This window comes from Amia ocellicauda, chromosome 22 (assembly GCF_036373705.1).
Source record: "Amia ocellicauda isolate fAmiCal2 chromosome 22, fAmiCal2.hap1, whole genome shotgun sequence".
Taxonomy (NCBI): Eukaryota; Metazoa; Chordata; class Actinopteri; order Amiiformes; family Amiidae; genus Amia; species Amia ocellicauda.
In genome coordinates this window covers 18,402,699-18,418,190 of record NC_089871.1, presented here as the reverse complement: position 1 = coordinate 18,418,190, position 15,492 = coordinate 18,402,699, and the positions used below count along the sequence as shown (strand labels likewise).

The 15,492-nt window shown below is 41.0% G+C and overlaps 1 protein-coding gene across 2 annotated transcripts in view; it reads right to left on the bottom strand.

Moving 5' to 3' along the window:
- The window catches only part of gng7 (guanine nucleotide binding protein (G protein), gamma 7), a 160,134-nt gene that overhangs the window by 119,297 nt on the left and 25,345 nt on the right, over positions 1-15,492 (bottom strand). The window lies entirely within an intron of this gene.

The following is a 15,492-nucleotide window of genomic DNA, read 5'->3' as shown; positions in this document are numbered from 1 at the left end:
ATCATTTTGGCTCTGTATGCCACCACAATGGATTTGAAAAGAAACAAAGTTTAGACTTTCATCTTTAATTTGAGGGTAGTTACATCCAAATTGGGTGAACGGTGTAGGAATTACACTCATTTTTAGATGTGGTCCCCAAAATTTTAGGGGCTCAAAAGTATTTGGACAAACTAACATAATCATGAATTCAATTGTGAGTTTCAATACTTGGTTGCACATCCTTTGCAGTCAATGACTGCCTGAAGTCTGGAACCCATAGACATCACCAGATCTTTCTTCCCTGGTGATGCTCTGCCAGGCCTGTACTGCAGCTGTCTTTAGTTCCTGCTTGTCCTAGGGATGCTTTGCCTTCAGTTTTGCCTGAAATGCTGCTCAACTGGATTCAGGTCAGGTGATTGACTTGGCCATTGCAGAACATTCCACTTATTCACCTTACAAAAGTAGTGGGTTGCTTATGAAGTATGCTTCGGGCCATTGTCCATCTGCACTGTGACGCGCAGTCCAATGAGTTTTGAAGCATTTGGCTGAATCTGAGCAGATAATATAGCCCTAAACACTTCAGAATTCATCCTGCGGCTTTTGTCAGCAGTCACATTTGTATGAACCTGTATGTACCTAACTATTTATGGACCTAACTGTATGTAATTTGTAACAGAAACATTTCAGAAAGTGTAACAATATAGTAAAGGTTCAGAAAAGGGGTAGTTAAAGGTTGGCTTTGGGGGACCGCACCAAACATCCTCAAGGGTCGCATTTGTCCCCTGGGCTGCACTTTGGGATCCCCTGGTGTAAATGATCAAAGTTAATTTAGTAAAGTGTGGAATACACATTCCCAAATTTAAAAAAAAAGGGAAAAATGTTTCAGAAGGCAGAAACATTTGGTAAGAGTTTTAATTAATGGACTTTCCAAGTGTCCAACTTAATGAGAAAGTTATAGGTTTGTGTTTTGAGCCAAAAATGTTACAGACATGAGACTACAAGTGTTACAAAATGTGCAGTTCAGTTATTTTTTTGTTGTGTTCACTGCAGTGTTTACTTGCCTCTGGAATGATTGCTTCCAATTATGTGGTAGGTGTGTATCTATTTTGTTTTACATATATTTTTTTTAATGCTCATTGATAGTGCTGCCACCTACTGTGCTTTTCAGGAAAAGGTTGAACTGCAAGAGGAAGGTAGAAAGAACAAGATTCCCCATTGGCTAGTTTCCTGTCCATGACTCGAAGACATGGAAGAATAGATCAAAAATTGTCATGGATGGGTGGGGTTATTCTGTTTGAATACAAGAATAATGTATCATCGGAATATGTACGGCTCGATACATTTTTAATTAGAACCTTTCTTTAGAAACACCTTTCTCTGAATAAGGTGTTTGCCGTAAATTATTTATAAATTACTGGATTCAACAAAGCATCTGCTTTACTGATCAGAATGCAATGTTTCCAGATCTTTCTAAATGGAGGATTACAAGAGGGACGATTCAAACCTGATGCACTGGAGCTCCTAAGTACCTAGGACTGGAGATTCCTCCTTATACCTTCATTAGGAATAAATATTTACTTGGTCCAGCTCAAATGCAATCAGGATGAGTACAATTAATAATAGTTCATATCAGTGGGATAACATGTCAGAATGGTGGTATAAGTCAACAAAATATAAGACACATTCAAACCAATAATCCACAAACTTCACACAACCTTAAATATTTTTTCTACTGCTCATTTATTATGAATATAAACACTAAAGACTAATAGCCCCAAAACCTCTTTTTGATTTCTGCTAGTATTATTTTTGTTTAAACTGACTAGTATCATTCATTTGGTTTTGGTGCCATTTCTAATTTTGGTTGGTGAGAAGTGAGGCTGGATCTTTGTGTGTGCTGTACTGTGTACAAGGTGATCATCTATATACAGTGAGGGAAAAAAAGTATTTGATCCCCTGCTGATTTTGTACGTTTGCCCACTGACAAAGAAATGATCAGTCTATAATTTTAATGGTAGGTGTATTTTAACAGTGAGAGACAGAATAACAACAAAAAAATCCAGAAAAACGCATTTCAAAAAAGTTATAAATTGATTTGCATGTTAATGAGTGAAATAAGTATTTGATCCCCTATCAATCAGCAAGATTTCTGGCTCCCAGGTGTCTTTTATACAGGTAACGAGCTGAGATTAGGAGCACTCTCTTAAAGGGAGTGCTCCTAATCTCAGCTCGTTACCTGTATAAAAGACACCTGTCGACAGAAGCAATCAATCAATCAGATTCCAAACTCTCCACCATGGCCAAGACCAAAGAGCTGTCCAAGGATGTCAGGGACAAGATTGTAGACCTACAAGGCTGGAATGGGCTACAAGACCATCGCCAAGCAGCTTGGTGAGAAGGTGACAACAGTTGGTGCGATTATTCGCAAATGGAAGAAACACAAAATAACTGTCAGTCTCCCTCGGTCTGGGGCTCCATGCAAGATCTCACCTCGTGGAGTTTCAATGATCATGAGAACGGTGAGGAATCAGCCCAGAACTACACGGGAGGATCTTGTTAATGATCTCAAGGCAGCTGGGACCATAGTCACCAAGAAAACAATTGGTAACCCACTACGCCGTGAAGGACTGAAATCCTGCAGTGCCCGCAAAGTCCCCCTGCTCAAGAAAGCACATGTACAGGCCCGTCTGAAGTTTGCCAATGAACATCTGAATGATTCAGAGGAGAACTGGGTGAAAGTGTTGTGGTCAGATGAGACCAAAATCGAGCTATTTGGCATCGACTCAACTTGCCGTGTTTGGAGGAGGAGGAATTCTGCCTATGACCCCAAGAACACCATCCCCACCGTCAAACATGGGAGGTGGAAACATTATGCTTTAGGGGTGTTTTTCTGCTAAGGGGACAGGACAACTGCACCGCATCAAAGGGACGATGGACGGGGCCATGTACCGTCAAATCTTGGGTGAGAACCTCCTTCCCTCAGCCAGGGCATTGAAAATGGGTCGTGGATGGGTATTCCAGCATGACAATGACCCAAAACACACAGCCAAGGCAACAAAGGAGTGGCTCAAGAAGAAGCACATTAAGGTCCTGGAGTGGCCTAGCCAGTCTCCAGACCTTAATCCCATAGAAAACCTGTAGAGGGAGCTGAAGGTTCGAGTTGCCAAATGTCAGCCTCGAAATCTTAATGACTTGGAGAGGATCTGCAAAGAGGAGTGGGACAAGATCCCTCCTGAGATGTGTGCAAACCTGGTGGCCAACTACAAGAAACGTCTGACCGCTGTGATTGCCAACAAGGGTTTTGCCACCAAGTACTAAGTTGAAGGGGTCAAATACTTATTTCACTCATTAACATGCAAATCAATTTATAACTTTTTTGAAATGAGTTTTTATGGATTTTGTTGTTGTTATTCTGTCTCTCACTGTTAAAATACACCTACCATTAAAATTATAGACTGATCATTTCTTTGTCAGTGGGCAAACGTACAAAATCAGCAGGGGATCAAATACTTTTTTCCCTCACCGTATGGGATGTATTTTTGTTAATATGTTAATATGAAGATAACAGAAATGTTCAGTCTACTACAGCCTTTTCTTATGAGTTTAATTGTATTTTATTGCATCCACAAACTGGTAACTGAATCTCTTCAGTCTTGTATGGCAATTACGAGGGTATTTAATTCAGGAATGCAAAAACCTTTAGGGGGTAGAACATATCATCCCAAAATGCTAAACTCTCAGTAACAAAACAGGGACCAGAGATTATAAGGAAATTACTATCTGAAAACCACAGATGCCTCTTTACACAGAGAGTTGTGTGGGTCTGGAACAAGCTACCTAACCCTGTAACCGAAGCAGATGACCTTAAAAAAAGAAATAAAAAAAGAGCAAAATGTCTCAAATAGCTTGCTTTCATTTGTAACTTTTCATAAATCAAATAAAGAGTGGATGCATTCTAAACCCAAAATGAAAAAGTGCCCTTTCCGAGTTAGCTTGGTTCCACTGCAAATCCTTCATGTCATATTTCAAATTGTACTTATTTTATTTAGTGCTGAGCTTGCCCATACTGTAAATAAATGTAGCTCTTTCTTGTTCAAGCACTGTGATTGTGATTTCCACCAGGGGGTTAATACAATACTCACTCTTCTCATCAGATTATTCTTTGATTTGTTTGAGAACATTTGCTTTTCCTCCCTTATTTCACAAAAGAGCTACCACACTATGGTTGAGACCCATCCTCTACTGCAATGGTTCCTAACCATTGGGGGTCATGAGCCCATTTGGGGTCACAGCATAATGAAATGGGGCGACAAAGTCAAGGTGATATGTTTAATAATTTTTGTTTTTCTGTTATTTTTAAAATAAAAAATATGATTAACCACATTAACATACATAGTAATGCAATATTTTTGATTTTAAAAAAATGTCCCACATGGGTTGGAGACAAATTTCACAACATTTAAGTTTACTTACAACATTTACTGCTTATATTCTGTAAAGTAGTTCCTTGTTTACATTTGCTTTAGCAGGACTTGTGAGTTATGCTGCCTTATTTATGTACTGTTGCCGCCATGTAACATTACTCTATTAGCTTTCAATTTGCTTTGCTTCAACAGGAGTCTTCAATCAGACTGAATTGGAGGAATAACTTGTATAGTTAGAAGGAATCATGCTCAAATGCAACAGCTTTTTAAATCACTCTTCAAAACAGCAATATTGTTTTGCTCGATCGCAACTGCTCGTCTTTATTTCTGTGAAATATCCCATGTTATATCCTTAGATAAAGACACCTACTACTATTACTATTACTACTAATAATTATAATAATTATAATAATAAAAGTCCTTTATTAAAATATGGATTAATACAGAAAGTGCCCTTAGATGTTAAGAAATGTAAGTCCACACTGAGTATTCTCACACAGCCAAGCCAGAATACTCTCCATTATCCTTCCCATTATTTATGCTTTTGCAGGTAGACCAAGTTGGATGCTAAAAATAAACCATGCATTTTTCTGTGACTTTTTTTATGCTGGGAAATGTTCTCCCCAAGTAAACATGCAGCGCTAGCAATGTTGCAACCGATTTGTGGCTTCCAAAACTGAACGCCAGATTTGGACATTTACAATCATCCATTTTACCGTTTCCTGCATAGAATGAAAGCACTCTTAACTACCTTTGTGCTTTGGGTAGATCTGACCACAAATACAGCATGCACACAGTCAGCCCCAACCAGAAAACCAGGACCTTAAGACAAAGAAACAAACCAATCACAGATTTGGTAATACAGAGCACACCATACACACAAAGAAGGATTCTTAAAGAGACCCCTTTATAAGTCAATACATTCTGATGCTAGCATGGAGATGAGCAAGAACATTCCTAAAGCTTGATGTCCAGCAAAGCATTTCCACTCTGACAATCATGTGTCATTCAAGAATACTGATGTAGACTTATACATTCTGCGAACCCGTATGTAGTCAGCAGCAGACCTGCACTTTACTTTATTTACAGGAAGACTACAAAGCATTCTTCATCTTAACCTTTCCTCGTATTGCAAAAAGAAAAAAAGAAAACAATCTACTAATCTACTAGGGTCACGGTGAGCAGGAGACAGAGGGTGCAAGGCAGGGTACACCCTGGATAGGATACCAGTCCACCACAATCATTTCTAGCAAATTACACTAATTGTTGTATGACTTAGCCAATTGTAAAGAACTGTAAAGTTCAGGACTTCACGGAAATCATGAATTTGACTGGTTCCTGTGATTTTAGCATTTTTATTTTGGTCATAAAATGTTGCATTATTATTCACGTTCCTTGTTTATTTCACAATTTGTCACATAAATGCTACAGTGTGGGGCAGTTGATCTGTGTGCAAATCCTCCATGTGTAGATCTTTGGTGTCGGTGTCTTGAATTGTGTTACTAAGACGACAGGTTAAACAACCCACTCTGGAAATTAGGGTGGGATGCCATGTCAATCACAAGCAGCAGTTGTTACTGATTGACCCATATGTACAAAGCTGTTTGATTTTTTTGATCCACAATGAATGTCTCCTCTCTGCCACTGGATGCAATCCGCGTTTTCACAGCAGAATCGATAGGTTATTATCATAACCCCGGTTCCCTGAAAAAGAAAGACAGCCATCAGTGAATGCTTGTACCAAAGCTGCCCAATAGGGGCCCTGCTGGCAGGAGGAAGACCCATCCCTGGTGTCTGTGAAAAGCGTCCTCCTGTCAGTTGCAACCTGCGTTTTCTTCGTTATGAAGGTCGTCTTGAGTGACCCCAAAAGGGTAATGGCTCTTTCTTTTTCAGGGAACTGGGGTTATGACAAACTATCGTTCCCTTTCAAGTTGAAAGACAGCCATTACCGAATGGGAAGGCTATACCAGAGCTGTCACGAGTCCTGACACCTGATGTAAGCCCAACCCTATTATGGCAAATGCAGCAGAGCCTCGCAGCAGGGTTGGGCGCAGCCGGTCCGCTACATTGAGGCAGTAGAATCTTGTGAACGTCTGATGACGAGACTAGGTTGCAGCATTACACAAGTATGCTAGTGGGGCGTCATTGAAGAGAGCCCACGACGTAACCTGTCCCCACGTTGAGTGCGCTGAGATGTCTTCAGGCATGGAGACTTTAGCAGTCTCATAGGTGAGCCGGATCGTGTCCGCCACACAGTGTGCCAGTCGATGTTGGGAAACAGCCCGTCCTCTGGTGGTAGAACCGTAGCAGACAAACAGTTGATCAGATCTGCGGTGGTGTGCAGCCCTCTTCATGTAGCACTTCAGGGCCCTGACAGGGCAGAGTGTGTGCAGTCTGCAGTCCTCATCCAACACATGTGGAGGGGGGTGAAAAGACTCCGGTTCAATTGGTTTGTCCTCAAAGTGACTGTCATTGTTTCCAGAGAAGATAAGACAGGCCTTATCCACAACCAAGGTGTGAATTTCACAAATTCTCCTTGCCGATATTATTATTATTATTAATAATTAATTATTGCTACAAGGAAGGCAACATTAAACGAGAGAAAACAAAGCTCCGTTGTGGAAATGGGCTCAAAGGGAGCTCTGCTAAGTCCTCTTAGAACCAATTCCGTCATTGAGTCCTTCAATGGTAGTTTGAGCCTCCTGGCTCCCTTCAGGAACTAAATAGTGCAAGAACAAATCGATTTTATCATGGCACGTTGATATAGCTGCAACATAAACTTAGAGGGTGGATGCAGGCTTGCCTTCCTCTAGCAGATCCTGCAGGAAGCACAGTATGGTTGCCATGGGACATGACACCAGGTCCACTTCAGTGTTAATTTTGGCAGCTATTTTAGATTTAGTTTTAGTCTTACTCTTTTGACTAAAATGCTTATCAGTTTTTGTCACATTTTAGTCATTACATCTTTAGTTTTAGTTAATATTAGTGGACAAAAACTCCTATCATTTTAGTCTAGTTTTAGTCAATGTATTTTATTTCTTTCATTATCACCATTATGCATTATGTCTGATGCCAGATGTTTACATCAATTAGTGGATAGATGCAAAACATAAAACTATTGATTAACTTAATTTGAAATTTATTTGAAATCAAGTCACAAACAGCTATTATAAACTTTATGGTCACAAATTACTGTAATTCATTTTTTTAAGTTTAAAGTCTCTATTTACATTTTTTTTTAATAAGAATAGAGTACAAGAACAGTATGGAAGCATATAGTGGACTTTATTCAAATACAAATGTAATCCTACAGTTGCATTTTCATTTTCCATGTAGGCATGCTTTATTTAAGTAAAAATACAAACAATCATGCCAGTTATATTTTTTATATTCCAGTATGCACATTCGCCAACAATATTAACATTTTAAATGGCTATTGGATTAACATTTCATCTTCAAAAACTTCCCCCACAGATACACAAAAGATTGAATGTTTAAAGTGATATTAAAAGAATAAGCATATTGTTGAGCTCTACTGTAGCCAATCATGAATTGCACTTCATGCTGTAAGCACATAATGTGGCTTACTCTACTTATAAGTTAACCAATTAGATCCTAACTTTACAAATTACAAGACCAGTTTAATTACCAGTCCTATATACAAGAACAGGCATATTATAACGTCACACAATCTGTATTAACTTCACGTTAATCCCAATACAATAAACCACACCAAGCGTGTTTAGCAAAACACACGCTTGTGTACAATCGGGTCACATTCTGTTGCGCAGATTTACAGTGTTCTGCGCAGATCTGCAGAGTCCCATCGATCCCATTGGTGGAGTAGTGCAGATCTGCACAGAACTGCAATTAGCTGCGCTACATGAACGCAATGACCGAGTCAATCCATGCATGATTATGATTAGACTATGAAACAGCCCCTTAACCAGCCACCTCATAAAATACTGTAGTTCATGTCCACTAGTCTTGTGTTGAGTTTTCATTTCGTCACATTTTAGTCAACTAAAATTAGAAGACATTTATTTTTAGTTTTAGTTTTTTCCCACAGTATTTCGTCTTATTATTGTCATAGTTATCGTCAATGAAAATAGGTAATTGATTAATATTTTTCGTCAGTTTTCGTTGACGAAATTAAAACTGGTCCACTTGTCAGACACCAGTTCTCAAAAACTGACAAATTGTAGGCATATTGAGTCTTGGTAGTAGGGGCTCTGGCTGATTGTAACTATTCCACCATTCTATTTGGCAGTCCCATCACCTCTAGATGGTGCCTTTCAGGGGCCAAACCCACTGCAGCAGTGCTAGGTTGGGGTGCCACAGGAGACGTCTGCTTGGCTGAGCAAGTCTTTTCATTGCGAAAGCTCCCAGGATTCTGCCAGGGGCGGCGCCAGAGAATTTTTATTGCCATTATACTAAAGAATATGAGCAGAACAGGTCTTGGCCATTCCATTTTAATTGTATTTATTTATTTAAATATTAATAATAAATACTATTAATGATAATTACTTAATTATTTTATTACTCACCATTTTTATTTTTATTAAATTAAACAAGCACATAGCTCAAATCTTCCCAAAGATTTTGCATATAGACATTGATAGAACAAATGTTTCGGAATTTCCGTCAAGTGCAATGTGACATCAAAAAGCACCCATAAGCATTGTGGATATATTCACAATCACTTACTATTGGAAGTTTCAAACCAGGACAATGCAGCGGTTGTTGTGGTTTACGGAAAATTATTCTATGATGCATTGAACATCCAGAGCCTTCGCTCTCCGGCTCCAGCAACAGCAATTCAAACGTAGTTTTAATAGTGGATTGTCCTTGTGTTTTTTTTCTTTCAAGCAAACGCCGGACTTGGTGCAACTCTTCATTTTCTTCAATGATGCCGTAGAACTGTGCCATGGGCAATAGGCACTGCTTATCCAAGAATGACTTGTGTTGTGGACTGAGGGTTGAGACCCCCATCAGCACATTGTCGGCCTCTTTGAAAAAGCATCTTGTCAATTCACTGACCATCTTGTCAATTACTTGATAAAAGCACTGGGTGCACAAATCATCATCAGAGGCGTGAGCACGGTGTATAGGGGCCTCAATGATAAAGTCCTTGACATTGTTGTCGTGCATCTCTCCTCTGTGGTGGTAAGCTCCCTGATGCTAGGCCAGCCTTGGCACACAGTTCCTTTACACGATTTTGTATGTTGCTCCAAGATTCCTCCGAACGTTTTTCGGATAGTGCTGTAATGACAGATTGGATCAAATCATTTGTTGATGAGATGTCCAGGTTGGGTGACTGCAGCTGGTCTGAAGCAAATCTGGTGGCCCAGAAAACGTCCTCAAATAAAATAAGGTGCAAAACAAATTGTTGGTCAATAAGCCCCTCCATTGCCCTGACATCTATTTTTCACCTTGCGTTCGTTTGTCCTTTAATATCTTGCAAAGTGAACAGAATGGCTGGGAGGGATTTTTTAATTGCCCACAACGCAGTGCTGACATGCCCAATGTGTTTCACAGAGTTTCGTTAACTTGACTGGCTGTTCAGAGGGTTCAAGCTCCTTCGAAAAACTCAGAAGCAGGCTGGACATTGTTTACACAGTCCACCAGAACAATGTTAAGTCTGTGTGCATGACAGTGCACATATAATGCACGCAGAACCTAATTTCTGAACTTTTCCTGCACCTCGTTGTGACACCCTGACATCACCGCTGCTCCATCATAGCACTGGCCGATGCAGGCGTTGACATCAATGTTGCAATGACAGTTGTCTTAATAGACCGTAGAAGTGAATCCGCAGCCAATCCATCAGCTGGCATAAACTTTAAAAACTCCTCCATAACATTACCGACATGTAGGTACCACCAAAATCTGTTCTTTTTTGCTAATATCTTTACTCTCGTTCACAATTAAGGCAAAATAACCCGCATTTCTCAGTTCCTCACTGATCTGTTTCCTCACCATATCAGCCATAATAGTGATGATCTCATTTTGTACTTCGTGGTGAGTATATTTTGCATTTGACAGATTGTCAGCTATCTTTTTAGCAACAGTTTTGCCAAACATGTTGATGACATTGAGGAGCTCGAGAAAGTTTCCCCTGCTCGCCGACTGCTCATCCTCTCTGTGGCCATGCTGAGCAATGCCCTAACATGCCGTGTAACGCAAACTCTCCACCACAGCCTTCATATAGTGCCGATTTTCTTCGACCACTTTAGAATGTCCTTTACCAAGGACATTCAGTATTTTTGAGCCATCGTACATCCTCTATTTAAAGTCAATAAACCATGCCTCCATAGAAAACGTATGTGCTGCACTTGCATCAGCATTGTGCTGCATTTGAACCTCAGCTCTGCTTTACGCCAGTTCTGGAATCCAGAAAGTGTGAACACTCTAGACGGAGCCCATGGCCAACCGCGTGTGCAAAATGTCCATTTTTAAATTAGATGTTACGACTGCGAAAGTCTGACAGCATTCGTAGCTGCAATTCACGTTACGTGAAATTGCGTGAGCTGCGCACATGTAATGATTCAAATGTTTTTATTTTATTTTATGTTGTTGTTTCAAATTATTAACTAATTTATTAATTAAAATGTAGGCTGTATATAATTCCTTCCAGATCAAAATGTTTGGGTGCTGTGGGGGTGCTATGGACTTTCTTAGGGGGGCTGAAGCACCCCCTAGCCCCCCCCTAGCGCCGCGTATGGATTCTGCACTGAGCATCTGCGCCAGTGCTGCAAGCCATAGTTGTCTCGACTCGGCGATCAGGAGAATGTGAGCTCCTTCCTGGTGAATCCTTTTCAGTGTCAGTGGAAGAAGTGGCAGTGGGGGGAAGGCATACAGCAATTCCTGTGGCCATGGGTGAGCAAAGGGAAAACCACAGGGGGAAGTGGGTTGTTGCTTGGGTGGCAAAGAGGTCGACTTGGAGGTGCAGCCACCATTCTGAGCTCTCTGGCCCTCCATGAGAGAGGATGTGACACCCCTGGCAGATGTATTGCTCTTATCGACTGGAGATTGTCCTGGGCCCACAGGAGAAGTTGGCAAGTCGCATGATATAGTCCAGGTGAGCGCATGCCCCACTGGTACTACTGTTGTGTTGTCTGTGCAAACTAAGACGTGATTGTTTGACAGGACGTGCTGAAAGTGAGGCAGTGCCAGCGACACTGCCTGTAGCTCCTGTGCATTGATGTGGGCAGACAACCAGAGACCGCTCCACGTCCCCTTTACTCCGATTCCATTCCAAACCCACCCCCATCCTGTGCTGGAGGCATATGTGGTGATGACTTCCCTTCTGTGAGGGCAGCACATGGGGGACCCCAGTCTCAGGTTGTGATGGTTTTGCCACCAGGTCAGTGTCCTCCTGCATCGCAGAGTCATGGTTAATGTCTGCAGTGATGTCTGTGTTTTGCCGGGTGTAGCTTGTGGGTGTTATCCCAGTGTTGCAACAGATGCATTTGCATGAGTCCAAGGGGAAGAATTCTAGAAGTGGCCACCATCAGTCCCAACAGTCTTTGAAAATGGACCAGGTGTAGAACCGAGCTGTGACTGAATAGCATGAGGCAGCTCTCCAATGCCCTGATTCTGTCCTCTGACAGATGAGCAAGCATGGACATGGAGTACAGACGCATTCACAAAAACACTGCCATCTGTGCAGGTTTGAGAGAGCTTTTCTCCATGTACACTGATAGACCTAAAGCAGTCACATGACATATGACCTCTGCTGTTTGTTCCTCCTCCTTAAGCCTGGAGTCTGCAGACACCAGACAGTTGCTCATCCTGAAGTAGTTCAGGATGCTTATCCCCTTCTCCCTGAGAGGAGCCAACACTGTGTCCATGCATATTGAAAATGTCCGGGGTGCCAGCGAGAGGCCGAACAGCAGCACACAGAACTCATATGCCTAGCACTGGAAGGCAAAGCTCATATATTTCCTGTGTGCTGGGAGGATGAGGACATTAAAGCTACAGTCCCTGAGGCTGAATGACGTGAACCAGTCTGGAGGATACGCTGTGCTGTCAAGTTTCTTTTCTTCAAAAACATGAGGCCCCTCAAGTCGAAAATGGACCTCTGAGGGGGCTGTCTGCCTGGCTCATGGGGGTAAGGCCAGTGGAGTGGCGGCAATTTTCTCCTCACCTGCTGTAATCAATGCCACGACGGTTGATCAATGCATTAACTATGGGAGCGATATTGTTTGTGTAAAAAATATTAAAATGCGGTTTTAGCAGTTTTTATATAAAATATATCCGTGACCATTCGTGAACTTCATTGAAAAATTAAGTGTATTTTCCGTGACTCAGTGAATCCGTGATTTTTGAATGCCCAGATCTTATTGACCCGGACTTTCCACCCTAGGACAGTCGAAGGCAACACACACATCCTTCAAAATATAGCTTTATAAAAAAAAGACTATCCCAGATCCTTAAAAAATACTTTTTAAGGGAACAGTGATATCAGGCTAGGGTCTACCTAGCATGAGGTCGACTATGGGAGGAATAGAACTAGATGAAGTAACGCATGGAGGAGCTTTTCCAGATCAGCAGGGACACACGCACCCAGGGACACAAATGGAAATTGGGCTTCAAGGCATTCAAGAGGGAAAACAGGAGACACTTCTTCACACAGAGAGTTGTCACAATCTGGAACAAACTCCCCAATGATGTGGTGGAAGCTGAAAATTTGGGAACATTCAAAAATAGACTGGATAATATGCTTGGATCACTTAGTTATTAATGGACACCAAACGAGCACGATGGGTCGAATGGCCTCCTCTCGTTTGTAAACTTTCTTATGTTCCTGAAAGAAACTTGTCTCTGGACACACATTTGGCTACCTGTGAATTATGGGGAAAATACAAAAATTAAGTACTAGCCTATATCTGAATTATAACTTTTGTAACTTGTATTGATGCTTGCAATCTATCTGTAAGCTTCCCGATTACAGCAAAACAAAGAAGGCAAATTACATGGATACAAATTGGGATGTCAACAACAACCAGGATACACTTATAAAAACACAGGCTGCCAAGGGCACAGAGGTTTGCCTTCAGGGGTGTAGATCAGTGACTAGATGTATCGTTCAAACACCAGACACAGAAGCCTCCCAAGAAGAAGGTTAACAGTCACACTATCAACCCCACAGTCATCGATTACATTTTTATGTTACTGACATTTTATCTTTTGTTAATGCTTTTCCAAAATATTGCAGCACAGATTCCTGGCATTTTGGAACTGCAAGTTATTTGTATGTATTTATTTTATTGTAATTGTACCTCACATAAACAGCTGTGTCTGAAACCAGTCTGAAAAGTGGCCCACAGACAGTGCGCTTCAATCCTATATTCTGATTGGCCATTACTGGATATGGCATGATCCAATAACCCAGAACCGATTTCCACTCTTGTGAGTCGTGACCGTAGTTTATTTTTAATGTATGTAAGTGTGGGAAAAGTCATTTCACAAAGGTAGGTCTAAACAAAAGGAATCAGTTTATCCAATGCAATTTCAGTGGCAGACCAGCTATCGGATCCCCTTGTGGATTTCATGCATCTCGTCTTGACTTTCTAACCGTTCAGCTCTTTACCTGCGCCACCCCAAGTTTGGGAACCACTGCCTTAGCGGGTCAATGAGTAAAAGCCTCCAAGTGCGGGTAGAGCCCTATATTTAGGCAGTGCTGGATCCAATTTGGGCTGTTATAGCTGACTGACTGTGACTAGGATTCCCTGGGAAGGGTGGCAGGCAATTGTCCAAGTGCTCCTGGTGTTGCGTGGGCTCCAGTCAGCCAGGGTTTCCTCAGCTGACAGCGGTGTGAATTATTATTTATTTAATTATTTATTTATTAGCAGATGCCCTTGTCCAGGGCGACTTACAAAAAAGTAGTAGTTAGGGCTCTAGATTCAGTCCCTGATGGGGGACAGTCTGTTGAACCCTTGAGCAAGTTACTTTAGCCTGTACACCTGTACAAATGGGTAATTTGAATGTAGCAATCATGTAATGTACTGTAATGAGTACATCCCTGGATAAGGATGTCTGTTAAGAAATATTATTATTATTAGTAGTAGTAGTAGTAGTAGTAGTAGTAGTAGTAGTAGTAGAAATAGTAGTAGTATACAATGTCAATTCCAAGTTAGGAGAGAAAAAAAAAAAAAATGTATTTCTAAAAATTAAAAACAAACCAGCCAGCATGTGCACGCACACACCCGCAAAAAGCATGTAACTTTAAGCTTTTAACTTTGTCCAGACAGAGTAATAAGTCCAGTCTGGCTACTTAGACCAGAATGATCTACTTTTATCTCCATGCAACCAGACCATGTGGTATAATTAACAAGGAGGAATTCTAGATAATTATATTACTATAAAAGGTAAGTGATTTATTCCAGTAATTATTGTGCAGTGCAAGTCTACCAGTAATTAAGCCTCAGTGCCTCCAAGGACTCAAAAAAGGAAAATATAAGGAAATTCATACCTGAAGGGTCTTAGATGGAGCTCCTGCTTTGGCTTGCACATTTTTCTCATTTCCCCATAGTCTATAAATTAGGTGTTTCTTTTTTTAACATCTTACAGCAGATTCTTGTAAGAGATTGCAGCGTAAATGCTGTAAACTGCATTTACACTGATTTACAGAGCTCTGGGGGAGAGCACAGGGACATCATTTACTATTCTTTAATGTATGGCGCTAGATGAGAAACAGTACATCACAGCACCCTGTCAAAACGTGAGGACAATTAAGATCCTGCCCTGTAGCACGAATACAGTTGACAATCGAGCATTATTTCATTTAAAATGATTAGATTGCTGTCACTGCTATATATAGATAGGTTTCTAATGGATAACAGCCTATGCAAAAGCTCAGATGTTTTCTAACATAGAGACACTAGAATTATACCAGAAGCTTCTCATGTATCCACACTGCTGGATGGAAAATAAATCCCATTTACAGCTAAACTATCTTGTGTACGCTGGCTGTTCATTCCCTTTGACCATGACCTTCCTTCCCTACAGATGTCGTAAGGTCTGTATCTGGAGTTATACGGGTCAGGGCACATCTTTTTTGTGTGTCCTGTTATTATTATTTTTT